The sequence below is a fragment of the Salvelinus namaycush genome, unplaced genomic scaffold (assembly GCF_016432855.1).
Source record: "Salvelinus namaycush isolate Seneca unplaced genomic scaffold, SaNama_1.0 Scaffold724, whole genome shotgun sequence".
NCBI lineage: Eukaryota > Metazoa > Chordata > Actinopteri > Salmoniformes > Salmonidae > Salvelinus > Salvelinus namaycush.
Window position 1 is genome coordinate 58,158 of NW_024061447.1, and position 16,659 is coordinate 74,816.

The 16,659-nt window shown below is 40.3% G+C and overlaps 2 long non-coding RNA genes across 3 annotated transcripts; both read right to left on the reverse strand.

Moving 5' to 3' along the window:
* Window positions 1–4,784: 4,784 nt before the first annotated feature.
* LOC120042589 lies at window positions 4,785–10,775 on the reverse strand. Its single transcript, XR_005476169.1, has 3 exons — window positions 10,755–10,775; window positions 10,351–10,629; window positions 4,785–4,964 (listed from the first exon to the last, which is right to left on the reverse strand). It is a non-coding gene; the product is annotated as an uncharacterized LOC120042589 (long non-coding RNA).
* Window positions 10,776–12,809: 2,034 nt separating this feature from the next.
* On the reverse strand, window positions 12,810–13,515 carry LOC120042591. 2 transcript variants are annotated; one of them, XR_005476172.1, is made up of 2 exons: window positions 13,128–13,515; window positions 12,810–13,030 (listed from the first exon to the last, which is right to left on the reverse strand). It is a non-coding gene; the product is annotated as an uncharacterized LOC120042591 (long non-coding RNA). The 2 variants fall into 2 exon arrangements; XR_005476171.1 differs by having other exon boundaries at window positions 12,810–13,094.
* Between the last annotated feature and the right edge of the window lie 3,144 nt (window positions 13,516–16,659).

Here is a 16,659-nt window from a genome sequence, read left to right on the forward strand (position 1 = left end):
CAGATATCTTGTGTCCTACCTAACCATGTATCACTACTGTTGCTCCTATCTAACAGATATCTTGTGTCCTACCTAACCATGTATCACTACTGTTGCTCCTATCTAACAGATATCTTGTGTCCTACCTAACCATGTATCACTACTGTTGCTCCTATCTAACAGATATCTTGTGTCCTATCTAACCATGTATCACTACTGTTGCTCCTATCTAACAGATATCTTGTGTCCTACCTAACCATGTATCACTACTGTTGCTCCTATCTAACAGATATCTTGTGTCCTACCTAACCATGTATCACTACTGTTGCTCCTATCTAACAGATATCTTGTGTCCTACCTAACCATGTATCACTACTGTTGCTCCTATCTAACAGATATCTTGTGTCCTACCTAACCAGTGAACATGTGGCTGTGACCGTACTGTCAGTGCCTGTCATCACTGTTTGATTTATTTTACTGCAGGTATACTTTTCTGTATTTTTTGTTATTTTCTAAACACATCGCATGTATACTATACAGTCACTTTGTCGATTCAGTCTGAGAGCAGTGAACATGTGACTGTCCTGTCAATTCCTGTCATCACTGTTTATATATTTTACTGCAGATAAAACCTAGTCAACCTGAAGTGTGGGTGTCCGTGTGCCTTTCTTCTGGGCGGCTATGTGAAGTTGGTTACACCAGGTGCCTGTACTACAGAAACACTGCTAATCCAACAATAGTGCTAGGTGCCTGTACTACAGAAACACTGCTAATCCAACAATAGTGCTAGGTGCCTGTACTACAGAAACACTGCTAATCCAACAATAGTGCTAGGTGCCTGCACACTTGAATTAAAGGGGAACTACTCTCAAAAATCTAGATTTTTCCCAAACCTCAATTGTAGTCTCCTGATGTGGTTTAAGCATTGTTATGGACTTAGAACATACAATTGTATTATTTTTCTGTTTAAAAAAAGTCTGACTTTGAGAACAAAAACCTGAAAAAAAGAGAAATTTTGAAACCTGTGAATTTCTAACTCAGTTTCTCTGTTTCAATAATAGTAATACTATTATCCTACTGACCAGTACAGCTTGGGTTGGTCTACTATTATCCTACTGAACAGTACAGCTTGGGTTGGTCTACTATTATCCTACTGAACAGTACAGCTTGGGTTGGTCTACTATTATCCTACTGAACAGTACAGCTTGGGTTGGTCTACTATTATCCTACTGAACAGTACAGCTTGGGTTGGTCTACTATTATCCTACTGAACAGTACAGCTTGGGTTGGTCTACTATTATCCTACTGAACAGTACAGCTTGGGTTGGTCTACTATTATCCTACTGAACAGTACAGCTTGGGTTGGCCTGACTGTGAAAGACCAATATGGGATTCATCATTTTAGGTCATTCAGAGTGTATATCACTGTTTCTCATGCTTTTCACACAGGGTGCCTTTCCTTCTCTGGGCCGTTTGGGAAATGTTTTACTAAATTAGAGTACTGTGTACCCACTTCTCCAGGCAGCACTACACCACTGACCTACACAACAGCTTTCAACATACCAGTATTTAGTTTGGAAACTTTCAAAAGAAATGCTGGTATAAATAATACAATATTAAAATACGTCAAATTATACATTTATTTGCTCCAAAAGTGGTTGCAATGCTGTGAAAAACAGTTGTACTGAACTACATTGCTAAAATAATCGATATTCTCAAAGTCGAGCTTGTCTTTCCAGGGGGACTCTTATTTAGAAGAAAATAATCTGCTGTTGTTCTGCCAGCATATTATCCTGCTGCTAGGACAAAGGTAATCCAGCATTTACTCTTGAATAATTGTATGGTGAGCTTCAAGGTACAAACTGCACATATACAGAGAGAGGTAGATCACTAAGAGGTTCTTTCCACAAGGGGGCGACGAATGCCAGTTAATATTCCAGAATAGAGCACCATAAAATGTATAGGCTAAGAAGTGGTTGCAATGCTGTGAAAAACAGTTGTACTGAACTACAGTGCTAAAATAATTGATATTGTCAAAGTTGAGCTTGTCTTTGCAGGGGGGACTCTTATTTAGAAGAAAATAATCTGATGTTGTGCTGCTAGCAGAACAGTAATATAGGCTTCTAACCTCAACTATTTGTACGGTGTGCTGCGAGGTACAAACTGCAGAGAAATCTATATAGAGTGAGATCATAAATAGGTTATTTCCACAAGGGGGCGACAAACGCCAGGTAATATTACAGAATAGAGCACCACATAATTTATAGGCTCCCTTTACCAAGTGGTCAATTTGGAGATCCTCAGGCCTGGGCCAGGGTTGCGTCCCAAAAGTATTTACTGCTTCCTGAAGTGTGCACTCGTTCACTACTCCCCATAAAGTGTAAAAGCATTGGATTGGTGAAGGTGTAGGTTATAGCATGAGTTTCCATACTAATCAATTCCTGTCAAATCCTGTCCATGAAGGGAAGTGAACAAGTGCACACTTAGGGAGGAAGGAGAGGTTATTGGGGCACAGCCCAGGTATGCAGACGTTTCCCCAGCCCAGGTATGCAGACGTTTCCCCAGACCAGGTATGCAGACGTTTCCCCAGCCCAGGTATGCAGACGTTTCCCCAGCCCAGGTATGCAGACGTTTCCCCAGCCCAGGTATGCAGACGTTTCCCCAGACCAGGTATGCAGACGTTTCTCCAGCCCAGGTATGCAGACGTTTCCCCAGCCCAGGTATGCAGACGTTTCCCCAGACCAGGTATGCAGACGTTTCCCCAGCCCAGGTATGCAGACGTTTCCCCAGCCCAGGTATGCAGACGTTTCCCCAGCCCAGGTATGCAGACGTTTCCCCAGACCAGGTATGCAGACGTTTCCCCAGCCCAGGTATGCAGACGTTTCCCCAGCCCAGCACCACTTCAACAAATACCTATCAATCAATATATCATCAAATCCTTGATGATTAGACAATTAGACAAACACTTCAACAAATACCTATCAATCAATATATCATCAAATCCTTTATGATTAGACAATTTGACTTCAGGCGTTTCACTGGTGGTCTGGAACAAAATCCTGCAAACCCTGTATCTCTCCAGGGTTGGTGGGTGACTGTATCTCTCCAGGGTTGGTGGGTGACTGTATCTCTCCAGGGTTGGTGGGTGACTGTATCTCTCCAGGGTTGGTGGGTGACTGTATCTCTCCAGGGTTGGTGGGTGACTGTATCTCTCCAGGGTTGGTGGGTGACTGTATCTCTCCAGGGTTGGTGGGTGACTGTATCTCTCCAGGGTTGGTGGGTGACTTCTGGACCCTGATCAGACATGGAGTAGTTGGCTCTGCATTTACACTGGGGCTCTGGGGCTCTGTTCACAAACACAAACAGACCCCACAGAGCCCCAGGACAGCAAACATATTAGACCCAACCAAATCATGAGAAAACAAAAAGATAATTACTTGACACATTTGAAAGAATTAACAAAAAAAAAGAGCAAACTAGAATGCTATTTATCCCTGAACAGAGAGTACACAGTGGCAGAATACCTGACCACTGTCACTGACCCAAACTTAAGAAAAGCTTTGACTATGTACAGACTCTGTGAGTTAGCCTTGCTATTGAGAAAGGCCGCCGTAGGCAGACCTCAAATCAAATCAAATTGTATTAGTTATGAGCCCCTAACCAACAATGCAGTTTAAAAAAAGAATAAGAATAGGAAATGAAAGTAACAAGTAATTAAAGAGCAGCAGTAAAATAACAATAGCAGGACTATATACAGGTGGGTACCTGGCTCTCAAGAGAAGACAGGCTATGTGCACACAGCCCACAAAATGAGGTGGAAACTGAGATGCACTTCCTAACCTCCTGCCAAATGTATGACCAGTTCATTCATACTGTATGTTGTAGTCTGTCCAAGAGGGGAATCACACAGACTGATCTCAGTTAATTCATACTGTATGTTGTAGTCTGTCCAAGAGGGGAATCACACAGACTGATCTCAGTTAATTCATACTGTATGTTGTAGTCTGTCCAAGAGGGGAATCACACAAGACTGATCTCAGTTAATTCATACTGTATGTTGTAGACTGTCCAAGAGGGGAATCACACAAGACTGATCTCAGTTAATTCATACTGTATGTTGTAGTCTGTCCAAGAGGGGAATCACACAAGACTGATCTCAGTTAATTCATACTGTATGTTGTAGTCTGTCCAAGAGGGGAATCACAGACTGATCTCAGTTAATTCATACTGTATGTTGTAGTCTGTCCAAGAGGGGAATCACACAAGACTGACAGCCTGTAATTTTATTAAAAACATTCAGTTGATTACATGGCAGTTTAGAGAGCAACATCATAACAATAATCTACATCATAATCAATAATCAATATCATAACATTTATAATCAATATCTATATACTACTAACAACATCATAACAATAATCTACATCATAATGAATATCATAACATTTATAATCAATAACATCATTATCTATATACTACCAACAACATCATAACAATAATCTACATCATAATCAATATCATAACATTTATAATCAATAACATCATTATCTATATACTACTAACATCATCATAACAATAATCTACATCATAATCTATATCATAACATTTATAATCAATAACATCATTATCTATATACTACTATCAACATCACAACAATAATCTACATCATAATCAATATCATAACATTTATAATCAATAACATCATTATCTATATACTACTAACAACATCACATGGCAGGAACTGCCTACATTATTATGCATATTATTTGTTAATTATGGTAATTAAGATAAGCAGGACATTTTTTAAATATATTTTCTTATAGCTATATAATAATGCTAATCGATGTGAGGGTGATGGAATGCTTTTGTCTGCTGATCTGCTTCTGTTCTGTGGGTTTCACTGTGGGGTCTTTTCAAAGGATGGGGGTGGTCTGCCGGTCACTGGGATGACAACCCAACTTAGGATGGGGAGGGGTTTTAGAGGACTGAATAGTGGGGAACAATTGGAGGGTTACTTAGTAACAATGCACATATCATGGTACAGCTATATGAACACTCAATCACTATGGTACTTTTTAACAGTGAGTTTACAAACGTATATTGATAAATATAATTGAAAGTTGTGTCTCATTATGGTAAGTGGTGAAATAAGTATAGACAGTTATAATTGTAATGGCTTAGCAGATAATAAGAATAGACAATCAGTATTTACCTGGCTGAAAGAGAAGGAATATAATATCTATTATTTACAGGAAACTCAATAAACAATTTTAGATGAAGTTGTGTAGAAAAAGAACTGGGGGGGTGAAATATATTTCTCCCATGGTCAACGAAATTCAAAAAGGTGATATTAATTAACAGTAATTTTGATAGATGGATGATTTTAAAGATAGATGGATGAAGGTAGATGGATGATTTTAAAGATGTTATTGGAACATAAACAGACAGGGCTCATTAACCTATACATTCCAAATAATGATGATCCAGGCTTCTTTGAAAATATATAGAATCATTTATCAACCCTACAAGCAACACGAGACTCTATTATTATGGTGTCAGATTATAATACGGTTTTAGATATCTCTATGGAATGTAAAGGAAATCACACTACAAACTATCACCCTCATTTACTTAAGGAAATCATGAATGTCATGGATATATTGGAACTAAAGGAAATATGGAGGTTAAATATCCTGACCTAGTGAGATATACATGGAGGAGGTTTAATGTCCTGACCTAGTGAGATATACATGGAGGAGGTTTCATATCCTGACCTAGTGAGATATACATGGAGGAGGTTTAATGTCCTGACCTAGTGAGATATACATGGAGGAGGTTTAATATCCTGACCTAGTGAGATATACATGGAGGAGGTTTAATATCCTGACCTAGTGAGATATACATGGAGGAGGTTTAATATCCTGACCTAGTGAGATATACATGGAGGAGGTTTAATATCCTGACCTAGTGAGATATACATGGAGGAGGTTTAATATCCTGACCTAGTGAGATATACATGGAGGAGGTTTAATATCCTGACCTAGTGAGATATACATGGAGGAGGTTTAATATCCTGACCTAGTGAGATATACATGGAGGAGGTTTAATATCCTGACCTAGTGAGATATACATGGAGGAGGTTTAATATCCTGACCTAGTGAGATATACATGGAGGAGGTTTAATATCCTGACCTAGTGAGATATACATGGAGGAGATTTAATGTCCTGACCTAGTGAGATATACATGGAGGTGGCTTAATGTCCTGACCTAGTGAGATATACATGGAGGAGGTTTAATATCCTGACCTAGTGAGATATACATGGAGGTGGCTTAATGTCCTGACCTAGTGAGATATACATGGAGGTGGCTTAATGTCCTGACCTAGTGAGATATACATGGAGGAGGTTTAATGTCCTGACCTAGTGAGATATACATGGAGGAGGTTTAATACCCTGACCTAGTGAGATATACATGGAGGAGGTTTAATATCCTGACCTAGTGAGATATACATGGAGTAGGTTTAATATCCTGACCTAGTGAGATATACATGGAGTAGGTTTAATATCCTGACCTAGTGAGATATACATGGAGGAGGTTTAATGTCCTGACCTAGTGAGATATACATGGAGGAGGTTTAATATCCTGACCTAGTGAGATATACATGGAGGAGGTTTAATATCCTGACCTAGTGAGATATACATGGAGGAGGTTTAATATCCTGACCTAGTGAGATATACATGGAGTAGGTTTAATGTCCTGACCTAGTGAGATATACATGGAGGAGGCTTAATGTCCTGACCTAGTGAGATATACATGGAGTAGGTTTAATGTCCTGACCTAGTGAGATATACATGGAGGTGGCTTAATCAAGCTAGTCATTTTGACTACTTTCTTATGTCGTTCTCTCTGGCACCAAAAGGTAAAATAATGTTGATGGGGGACATATATTAGCATATATATTACTCTAACATAATTTCCACGTGGGCGAGGATATTGGACATTTAATCAAAGCCTATTGGACGATAACTTGTTTTTAACAAGGACAGAAGAATTTATAACCTACTTTTTCAGACATAACATAGATAGAGCAGATCCCCTTATTGTATGGGCCACTTTTAAATGTGCCTTCAGAGCAAATGCAATACAGTAATCGCTAAAACAAAACAATTTAGGTCAAAATAGTTCATATTAACAAAGGAAATGGCAGGACTAACAGTACAGTTAGGTAGCAATACAAACTGTACCTTAGAGTCTCAGATTAAAATGGAGGAAAAACAAAAAGAAATGGAGGGAGGAACTTATTCAAGAAAGATCCAGTGTAACATATTATAAAAATCTTCAACATAGAAGTGCTGCCAAAAAATGTTTTATGAACCTTGCTACACATTACAGATTCACCCATGATTCACCAAATGTTACTTTGATAGAGGAAGTAAAGCACTTGATGTTTTCGTTTCAGTCTCCTCCATCTCCACTAACCGAAGCTACGTGTTTGGATATTTTTTCTATTCATAATGTCAAATGAACAGCTGTACTGTAACGGCTGATTTCCTCCTCTTCGTCTGAAGAGGAGGTGTAGGGATCGGACCAAGACGCAGAGTGGAAAGTGTCCATGATTTATTAACAATAAACTGAACACTACACGAAACAAAATAACAAAAGCAAATCAAACCGAAAGACAGTCCCGTGTGGCACGAACACTGACACGAAATACAAACACCCACAAACACACACGTGAAACCCCGGCTGCCTAAGTATGATTCTCAATCAGGGACAACGATTGACAGCTGCCTCTGATTGAGAATCATACCAGGCCGAACACACAAAACCCCAACATAGAAAACAACACATAGACAACCCACCCAACTCACGCCCTGACCATACTAAATAAATACAAAACAAGAGAAAACAGGTCAGGAACGTGACATGTACAGAAGACTCATGTGAAGGCCAAATTACAGAGGAGTAACTCCAGGCCTGGAGGGCCTACCAGTGGGGGTTATAACAAACCTTTTAGATATACTCAGAGGACCGTTATCAGCATGTTTTAACCACTCCTATAGAAATGGTCCATTATCAGATACTCAACAAGAAGGTCTGATTTCATTATTACTGAAACACGATCCAAGTGGTTAATATAAAGATCCAGTCCATTTAAAACATCGGAGGCATCTTACACTTCAGTTTTGAGATGCAAAAAATTATAGCAAAATGTGTAGCGCATAGAATTTAAAAGGTATTGTCAGATATTATTCATCCTAATCAGACAGGTTTTTTCATGGACGATACATTGGAGATAATATTAGACAAGTACTGGAAACAATAGAACGCTATGCAGAATCTGGGAAACCAGGCCTGGTATTCATAGCTGACTTTGAAATGGTTTTTGATAAAGTACAACTGGAATTTATATATAAATGCCTGGAATATTTACATTATGGAGAATACTTATACTATGGGTTAAAGTTATGTATAGTAACCCTAGGTGTAAAATCGTAAATAATGGCTACTTCTCAGAAAGTTTTTGTCACGACTTCCGCAAAAGGCGGTCCCTCTCCTTGTTCGATCGGCATTCGGTGGTCGACGTCACCGGCCTTCTAGCCATCACCGATCCACTTTTCATTTTCCATTTGTTTTGTCTTTGATTTTTACACACCTGGTTTCAATTCCCTCATTACATGTTCATTATTTAACCCTCTGGTTTCCTCCATGTTTGTGTGCGTGTTTGTTTTATTGTAAGGCTGTATCTGACAGCTGGTATATTGTTGCCCGGTTTTGTATTTACGCCCGTTAATTTCGTGGTACCAGTATTTTTCTAGCACCATAGCATTGTGTTTATACTGGTGTTTTCTTGTATTAAATACCTTGTCCACGCATCTCTGCTCTCCTGCGCCTGACTCCATTCACCAGTTACCCACAGCCTTGACAGTTTTAAACTATCTAGAGGAGTTAAACAAGGTTGTCCACTATCGGCATATCTATTTATTATGGCCATCAAAATGTTAGCTATTAAAATCCGATCCAATAACAATATCAAGGGGTTAGAAATCCAGGGCTTAAAAACAAAGGTGTCGTTGTACACTGATGATTCATGTTTTCTATTAAATCCACATTTTGGATCCCTCCACATCCTCATAAAGGATCTAGATACTTTTAATAACCTCTCTGGATTACAACCAAATTATATGATAAGTGTACTATATTAAAAATACAACTGTGACATTACTGTGTAGTTTACCAATAAAATGGTCTGATGCTGATGTGGACATACTCGGTATACATATCCAGAAAGAAACAAATTAACTCACTCTAATACATTTTAATAGATGTTTAGCAGAAATAGATAAGATCTTGCGACCATGGAAAGGAAAAAACCTGTCTATTAGTGGAAAAATCACCATGATTAACTCTTTAGTCATATTCCAGTTTACCTATTTTCTTATGGTCTTGCCGACACCTGGCGACCAGTTTTTTAAATTAAATGAGCAACGAATATTCCATTTGATTTGTAATGGTAAGCCAGACAAAATTTAACAGGCCTATTTATATAATGAATATGAATTCTGAGGGCAGAAATTATTAAATATTAAAGCATTAGACCTCTCACTAAAGGCTTCAGTCATACAAAAAGTATATTTAAATCCAAACTGGGTCTCTAGCAGATTAGTAAGAATGTCTCACCCCAAGTTCAGTTACCTGTGATGGTGAGAGGAACTCACTCTCAGAGGAGAAGTTATGAGAGAACATAAAACGTAGCGCCTCAACTACTTTCCTCATTTAGATATGACAATAACATGACATGTGACAGTGGTAGTGAGTAGAGACGTTCACTGAGATAACACTCAAATACGTAAGCATTCTGGGATATTTAACTTGTATTTGATTCCTACTTGACTGAGTGATCTATTTTGCAAAGCAGACTGACAAGCTAAACAGTCATCATGAGAGGTGCAGAGGAAGTTGTATGAATGAAGGAAATCAGTTGAATATAATTATAATATGTTGATATTTCCTGAGCAGATCACTGTGAGTCCAGGAAGGAGATATACTATAAGGCCAAAATAATGTGGATATCTGTAGCGAGTTTTGCAACTGAGGACACATGATTCTTACGCTCTACGCACTTCAGCACTTGCTGGTCCTGTCCCGTGTGCTTGTGTGGCTTCATTTTGCAGCTGAATCACTGTTGCTCCTAGGAGCGCCACGTTGAAAGTCACTGAGCTCTTCAGTAAGGCCATTCTACTGCCAATCTATGGAGATTGGACCGCTATGTGCTTGATTTAATACACCTGTCAGCAACAGGTGTGCTGAAATAACCAAATACACTACTGCCCACATACTTTTGGCCATGTAGTGTACCTTGTTATTACCTGAGCAGATCACTGTGAATCCAGAAAGGCGACCAGACGTTCTGGAACACTCCCTCAGTGCAGACTCAGACCCAGAACAGGAAACTCCATACACTCCAGTGGTGTTTCCAGGTAGTACTGAAACAGTGGAGCCACAACCCAGCTGTCTACACACTACAGCAGCTATAGCCTCCTGGTTCCAGTTTTCAGCTCCCACAGTCCTCCACTCTCCCTGGTCGTACCGCTCCACTCCACCAGCACAGCGACTGCCTCCTCCCACCAGCCTCACATCATCAGGCTCTGAGAAAAGAAAAGAGAGAGACAGTAATCTTACTATTTTCTCACTAAAACACACCTATATTGTCTCTCATATTCTTCACTCCAGGTGAGAAACAATGTTGATTGAGTGACAAACTGTTTCTTACCTGAGCAGGTGAGTCCAACAGCATTACCAGGTAGGCAGGTGTTGTTTTTTCTGTCTGAGGTGTCACAGTCCAGGAGAAGGGACTCATTGCCTTTACACTGGAAGTCTTTATCCCAGGTCTGACCCTCACCTCCTCCATAGAGCCCCCCCTGTAGAGCTGCAGGAGCCCCACAGCCAAGCTCCCTACAGACTACCTCTGCATCCTGCCGGTCAAAGTCAGGTTCACACACTGAGGCCCAGGACTGATTGGACTTCACCTCCACTCTCCCAGAGCAGAGACCAGCTCCATCCACAAGCCGCACAGACTCTGGAGAAAAAGAGTTGGTTGAACATTCAATCAGTTTTGTTGATGACACTGTCAAGGACTAAACACAAATATGTTGGATAAAAGATTGTAGTTTGCTATGTTTGATAGTGTAAGAGGTAGAAATGGGTTCTTAGTCACTCAGGATAGGGCTGGGAATAATGCAGGCAGGAGACAGGAATAAGTTCACTTCACTTTATAGAAAATAAACAGCTGGACATCCATCAGGCAGCTTCACTTCAGTACCATCTGAACTACAATGATCTGCCCATGAACATCTCCCATAAACCAATATGACAAACACAAATATAATGTTTAAATACATCTGACATCTCTCCCTCTATTTAAATGAAATAAAAACACATAAAACATGATACATGGTAATATTGTATAATGTACAAATAAATCTCTCAATATGACCAGTCTCTTACCTGAACAGGTCACATGATGATAATATTCACCATCACAGTTCTTTCTTCCTTCATCTTTGTAACACTGTCCAATAGACTCATCTCCATATAAACTGCAGCTAACATATATTCTTCTTCCATCTTCAACCAGAGGTCCTCTAGATACATCTACAAAATTCCCACAGTCCAGCTCTCTACAGACAACCTTGGCCTCTTTCATGCCCCACCACCCAGGACATAGTCCGAACCACTCTCCTCTGTTGAAGACTTCCACTGTCCCAGAACAGGAAGTGGTCCCATTCACCAGTCTGACTGAGAGTTCAGCTGTAAACAGCAGAGAGGAAAACACAGTGGTGAGGACAGATGATGACAGTGATTCTGTTATTCTAACAGCAGTAATGCTTTGTGGTTGACAAGTATTAGTAGTTCCATAAAACAGTACTTGTTATTGGGTTTAGAATGGTTTGTATGGACACATGAATTTCTCCATGTGGGATAATAAAGTTGACTAATATTGAACTGCTATAATCACTGTAGATTTATACTCTACCTACCTGGTGGACGGACGCTTTGAGCCTGGAGATCTGAGGAGAATGAGAGAGATAGAGGAGAAAGAGACAGAGAGATAGAGAGAAACAAAGGAGAAAGGGAGGAGTCAGAGGAAGAGAGAGACAGAGGAGAAAGGGAGGAGTCAGAGGAAGAGAGAGACAGAGGAGAAAGGGAGGAGTCAGAGGAAGAGAGAGACAGTGGAGAAAGGGAGGAGTCAGAGGAAGAGAGAGACAGAGGAGAAAGGGAGGAGTCAGAGGAAGAGAGAGACAGAGGAGAAAGGGAGGAGTCAGAGGAAGAGAGAGACAGAGGAGAAAGGGAGGAGTCAGAGGAAGAGAGAGACAGAGGAGAAAGGGAGGAGTCAGAGGAAGAGAGAGACAGAGGAGAAAGGGAGGAGTCAGAGGAAGAGAGAGACAGAGGAGAAAGGGAGGAGTCAGAGGAAGAGAGAGACAGAGGTTAAATGAACATCAACATGACCTTTCATGATGTGATGGGAAGACAGGCTTATCGTTGGTATGGTGCAACAAAACCCATGTGTAAACACATTCCCCTTCCAACTCTTTGCAGATTAGTTTATTTTTAATTAATACATTTGGTTTTGTCTGTTTTTTTTTTATTCTTCATTTCAGAGGTCAGGGTCAAGCTGAGCCGAACCAAGAGTGGAAGAGTGGAAAAGGTTACTGGTTGTGATGACATCACTGGTGAGAAGTCAGTAATGAAAAGATATTGAGTTGACGGCATGTTAGTCTGTCAGCCCCATCTCTGTTGACATCTCCCTCTCTCTCCTTTAAAAAGGATAAAACGTTATACATGCAAAATAATCTACAAATGAATCTTGGATAATACAAGTCTCTTCCCTGAACAGATCACATAATGACCAGTCTCTTCCTTGAACAGATCACGTAATGACCAGTCTCTTACCTGAACAGATCACATAATGACCAGTCTCTTCCCTGAACAGATCACATAATGACCAGACTCTTACCTGAACAGATCACATAATGACCAGACTCTTACCTGAACAGATCACATAATGACCAGTCTCTTCCCTGAACAGATCACATAATGACCAGTCTCTTCCCTGAACAGATAACGTAATGACCAATTCTCTTACCTGAACAGATCACATAATGACCAGTCTCTTCCCTGAACAGATCACATAATGACCAGTCTCTTCCCTGAACAGATCACGTAATGACCAGTCTCTTCCCTGAACAGATCACATAATGACCAGTCTCTTCCCTGAACAGATCACATAATGATCAGTCTCTTACCTGAACAGATCACATAATGATCAGTCTCTTCCCTGAACAGATCACGTAATGACCAGTCTCTTCCCTGAACAGATCACGTAATGACCAGTCTCTTCCCTGAACAGATCACGTAATGACCAGTCTCTTCCCTGAACAGATCACATAATGACCAGTCTCTTACCTGAACAGATCACATAATGATCAGTCTCTTACCTGAACAGATCACATAATGATCAGTCTCTTACCTGAACAGATCACATAATGATCAGTCTCTTACCTGAACAGATCACATAATGATCAGTCTCTTACCTGAACAGATCACATAATGATCAGTCTCTTACCTGAACAGATCACATAATGATCAGTCTCTTACCTGAACAGATCACATAATGATCAGTCTCTTCCCTGAACAGATCACATAATGATCAGTCTCTTACCTGAACAGATCACATAATGATCAGTCTCTTACCTGAACAGATCACATAATGATCAGTCTCTTACCTGAACAGATCACATAATGATCAGTCTCTTACCTGAACAGATCACATAATGATCAGTCTCTTACCTGAACAGATCACATAATGATCAGTCTCTTCCCTGAACAGATCACATAATGATCAGTCTCCTACCTGAACAGATCACATAATGATCAGTCTCATCCCTGAACAGATCACATAATGATCAGTCTCTTACCTGAACAGATCACATAATGATCATTTCTACCGTCACAGTAACCAGGTCCTCCTTCTCTGAAGCCACACTCTGTAATAGTAGACTCATGTCCCCTGCAACTCTTAATGGCGACTCCTCGTCTTCCATCTTCAACCAGAGGTCCTTCAGAAACAGCTACAGCATTCCCACAGCGCAGCTCTCTACACACAACCATAACATCTTTCATGCTCCACCACCCAGGACATAGACCTGACCACTCTCCTTCATAGAAGACTTCCACTGTCCCAGAACAGGAACTGCGCCCATTCACCAGTCTGACTGAGAGTTCAGCTGTAAACAGCAGAGAGGAAAACACAGTGGTGAGGACAGATGATGACAGTGATTCTGTTATTCTAACAGCAGTAATGCTTTGTGGTCGACAAGTATTAGTAGTTCCATAAAACACTACTTGTTATTGGGTTTTAGAATGGTTTGTATGGACACATGAATTTCTCCATGTGGGTTGACTTAAATTTCTCCATAAAGTTGACTAATATTGAACTGCTATAATCACTGTAGATTTATACTCTACCTACCTGGTGGACTGACGCTTTGAGCCTGGAGATCTGAGGAGAAAGAGAGAGACAGAGACAGAGAGATAGAGAGAAAGAGACAGAGAGAGAGAGAGAAACAAAGGAGAAAGGGAGGAGTCAGAGGAAGAGAGAGACAGAGGTTAAATGAACATCAACATGACCTTTCATGATGTGATGGGGAAGACAGGCTTATCGTTGGTATGGTGGAACAACACCCATGTGTACATACACCATATATACAAAAGTATGTGGACACCCCTTCAAATTAGTGGATTCTATTTCAGCCACACCCCTTCCTGGCACCCATGTGTCCACACATTCCCCTTCCATGGAAAGGTTAACCATATCTTTGCAGATTAGTTTATTTATAATTTATTACACTTGCTTTCGTCTGTTTTTCAATCATTAGTTTCATAGGTCAGGGTCAAGCTGAGCCGAACCAAGAGTGGAAAAGGCTACTGGTTATGATGACATCACTGGTGAGAATTCAGTAATGACAAGATATTCAGTTGACTGCATGATAGTCTGTCAGCCCCATCTCTGTTGACATCTCCCTTTCTCTCCTCCCCTTCTCTTCCACTCTTCTTCCCTTCCCTTCTTCTCTGTCCCATAGCCACTTGAAGTAGTTTGGGTGTGTAGAAGCTAAACCTAGGGTATGGCTAAATGGGGTGTGTCGAAATACAGCTAAACCTAGGGTATGGCTAAATGGGGTGTGTAGAAATACAGCTAAACCTAGGGTATGGCTAAATGGGATGTGTAGAAATACAGCTAAACCTAGGGTATGGCTAAATGGGGTGTGTAGAAATACAGCTAAACCTAGGGTATGGCTAAATGGGGTGGGTAGAAATAACCCCACCAGTTGAAGCTCATTTATTGTTCTTAAAAACTCTATAATACTATTTGGAGAACAGCAAAAACTAACATAAATTAATGCCCCCAGACATGAATTATCACTGCAATATTAGGTTTATATTAGGTTTATATTGGGTTTAAAGGTCTGTGGAATGGATGTACAATGTACTACTCAACCTCATCATACAGAGGCTACATTGACTCATTTAGTCTACTGGTGGAACAGTCCAATGAAATAGATGCATAATACACACTTCAATGCTGACTTCAAATACCCACATCGATGTGAAAGTAACCGGAGCATAAAACAGCTGACTGTGAATGTAAACTATGCCAGATAAATCCTAAAGGAATTTCTTAGGCCTTCAATCAACAAGGACACATAACGACAAACTGACTCAACCAAAGAATGAAGAAAATCATGAAATACAAGATGAAAATCTACACCACTCATTCCTTTACTTGACAGTGTTAAATAATACTTGTAAATAATACTTGTATGTGAGAACAAATGTTTCATTTTGGCGTTATAATAAGGTTGGTATCAAGATGGAAAATCGTTGAGGAAATCTGTTGCAGCTCAAGTCGACTACAACATCCACAATGCAATGCTCTCTGTCTGGGCTGGCTGGCTGGTATCTAAACGTATCTACACACAATAATCCCAAAGACAATATCAGCATGTGAAGTAGCTAACTAGCTGTTAAATCACCTAAACAAACTGCACTATCAATTTAGGAGTCTACAATCTCACCATATTCAACCTGCAGATCGATGTGCCTCACAGAGTGGAATCTAACATTCACAACTTCAGAAATACTTTTGCGGAGATGGGAAGGAAAACGTATACAACATTCATGGGACGCATGGTGCATTCTGGGTGATTCTGGGACAAGGAGAGAAGTCTTTCAAGGATTGAATGGGAGTCTATTGGGCACTAGCTCAAAAACCCAACATTAGCATGAATGGTCAACAAGAACAGACGCCTCACAAGTCATCAACTGGCAGCTTTATTAAATAGTACCCGCAAAACACCAGTCTCAACGTCAACAGTGAAGAGGCGACTCCAGGTTGCTGGCCTTCTAGGTAGTTTCTCTGTCCAGTGTCTGTGTTCTTTTGCCCATCTTAATCTTTTCTTTTTACTGGCCAGTCAGAGAAATGTATTTTTCTTTGCAACTCTGCCTAGAAGGCCAGCATCCCGGAGTCTCCTCTTCACTGTTGACGCTGAGACTGGTGTTTTGCGGGTACTATTTAATTAAGCTGCCAGTTGAGGACTTGTGAGGCATCTGTTTCTCAA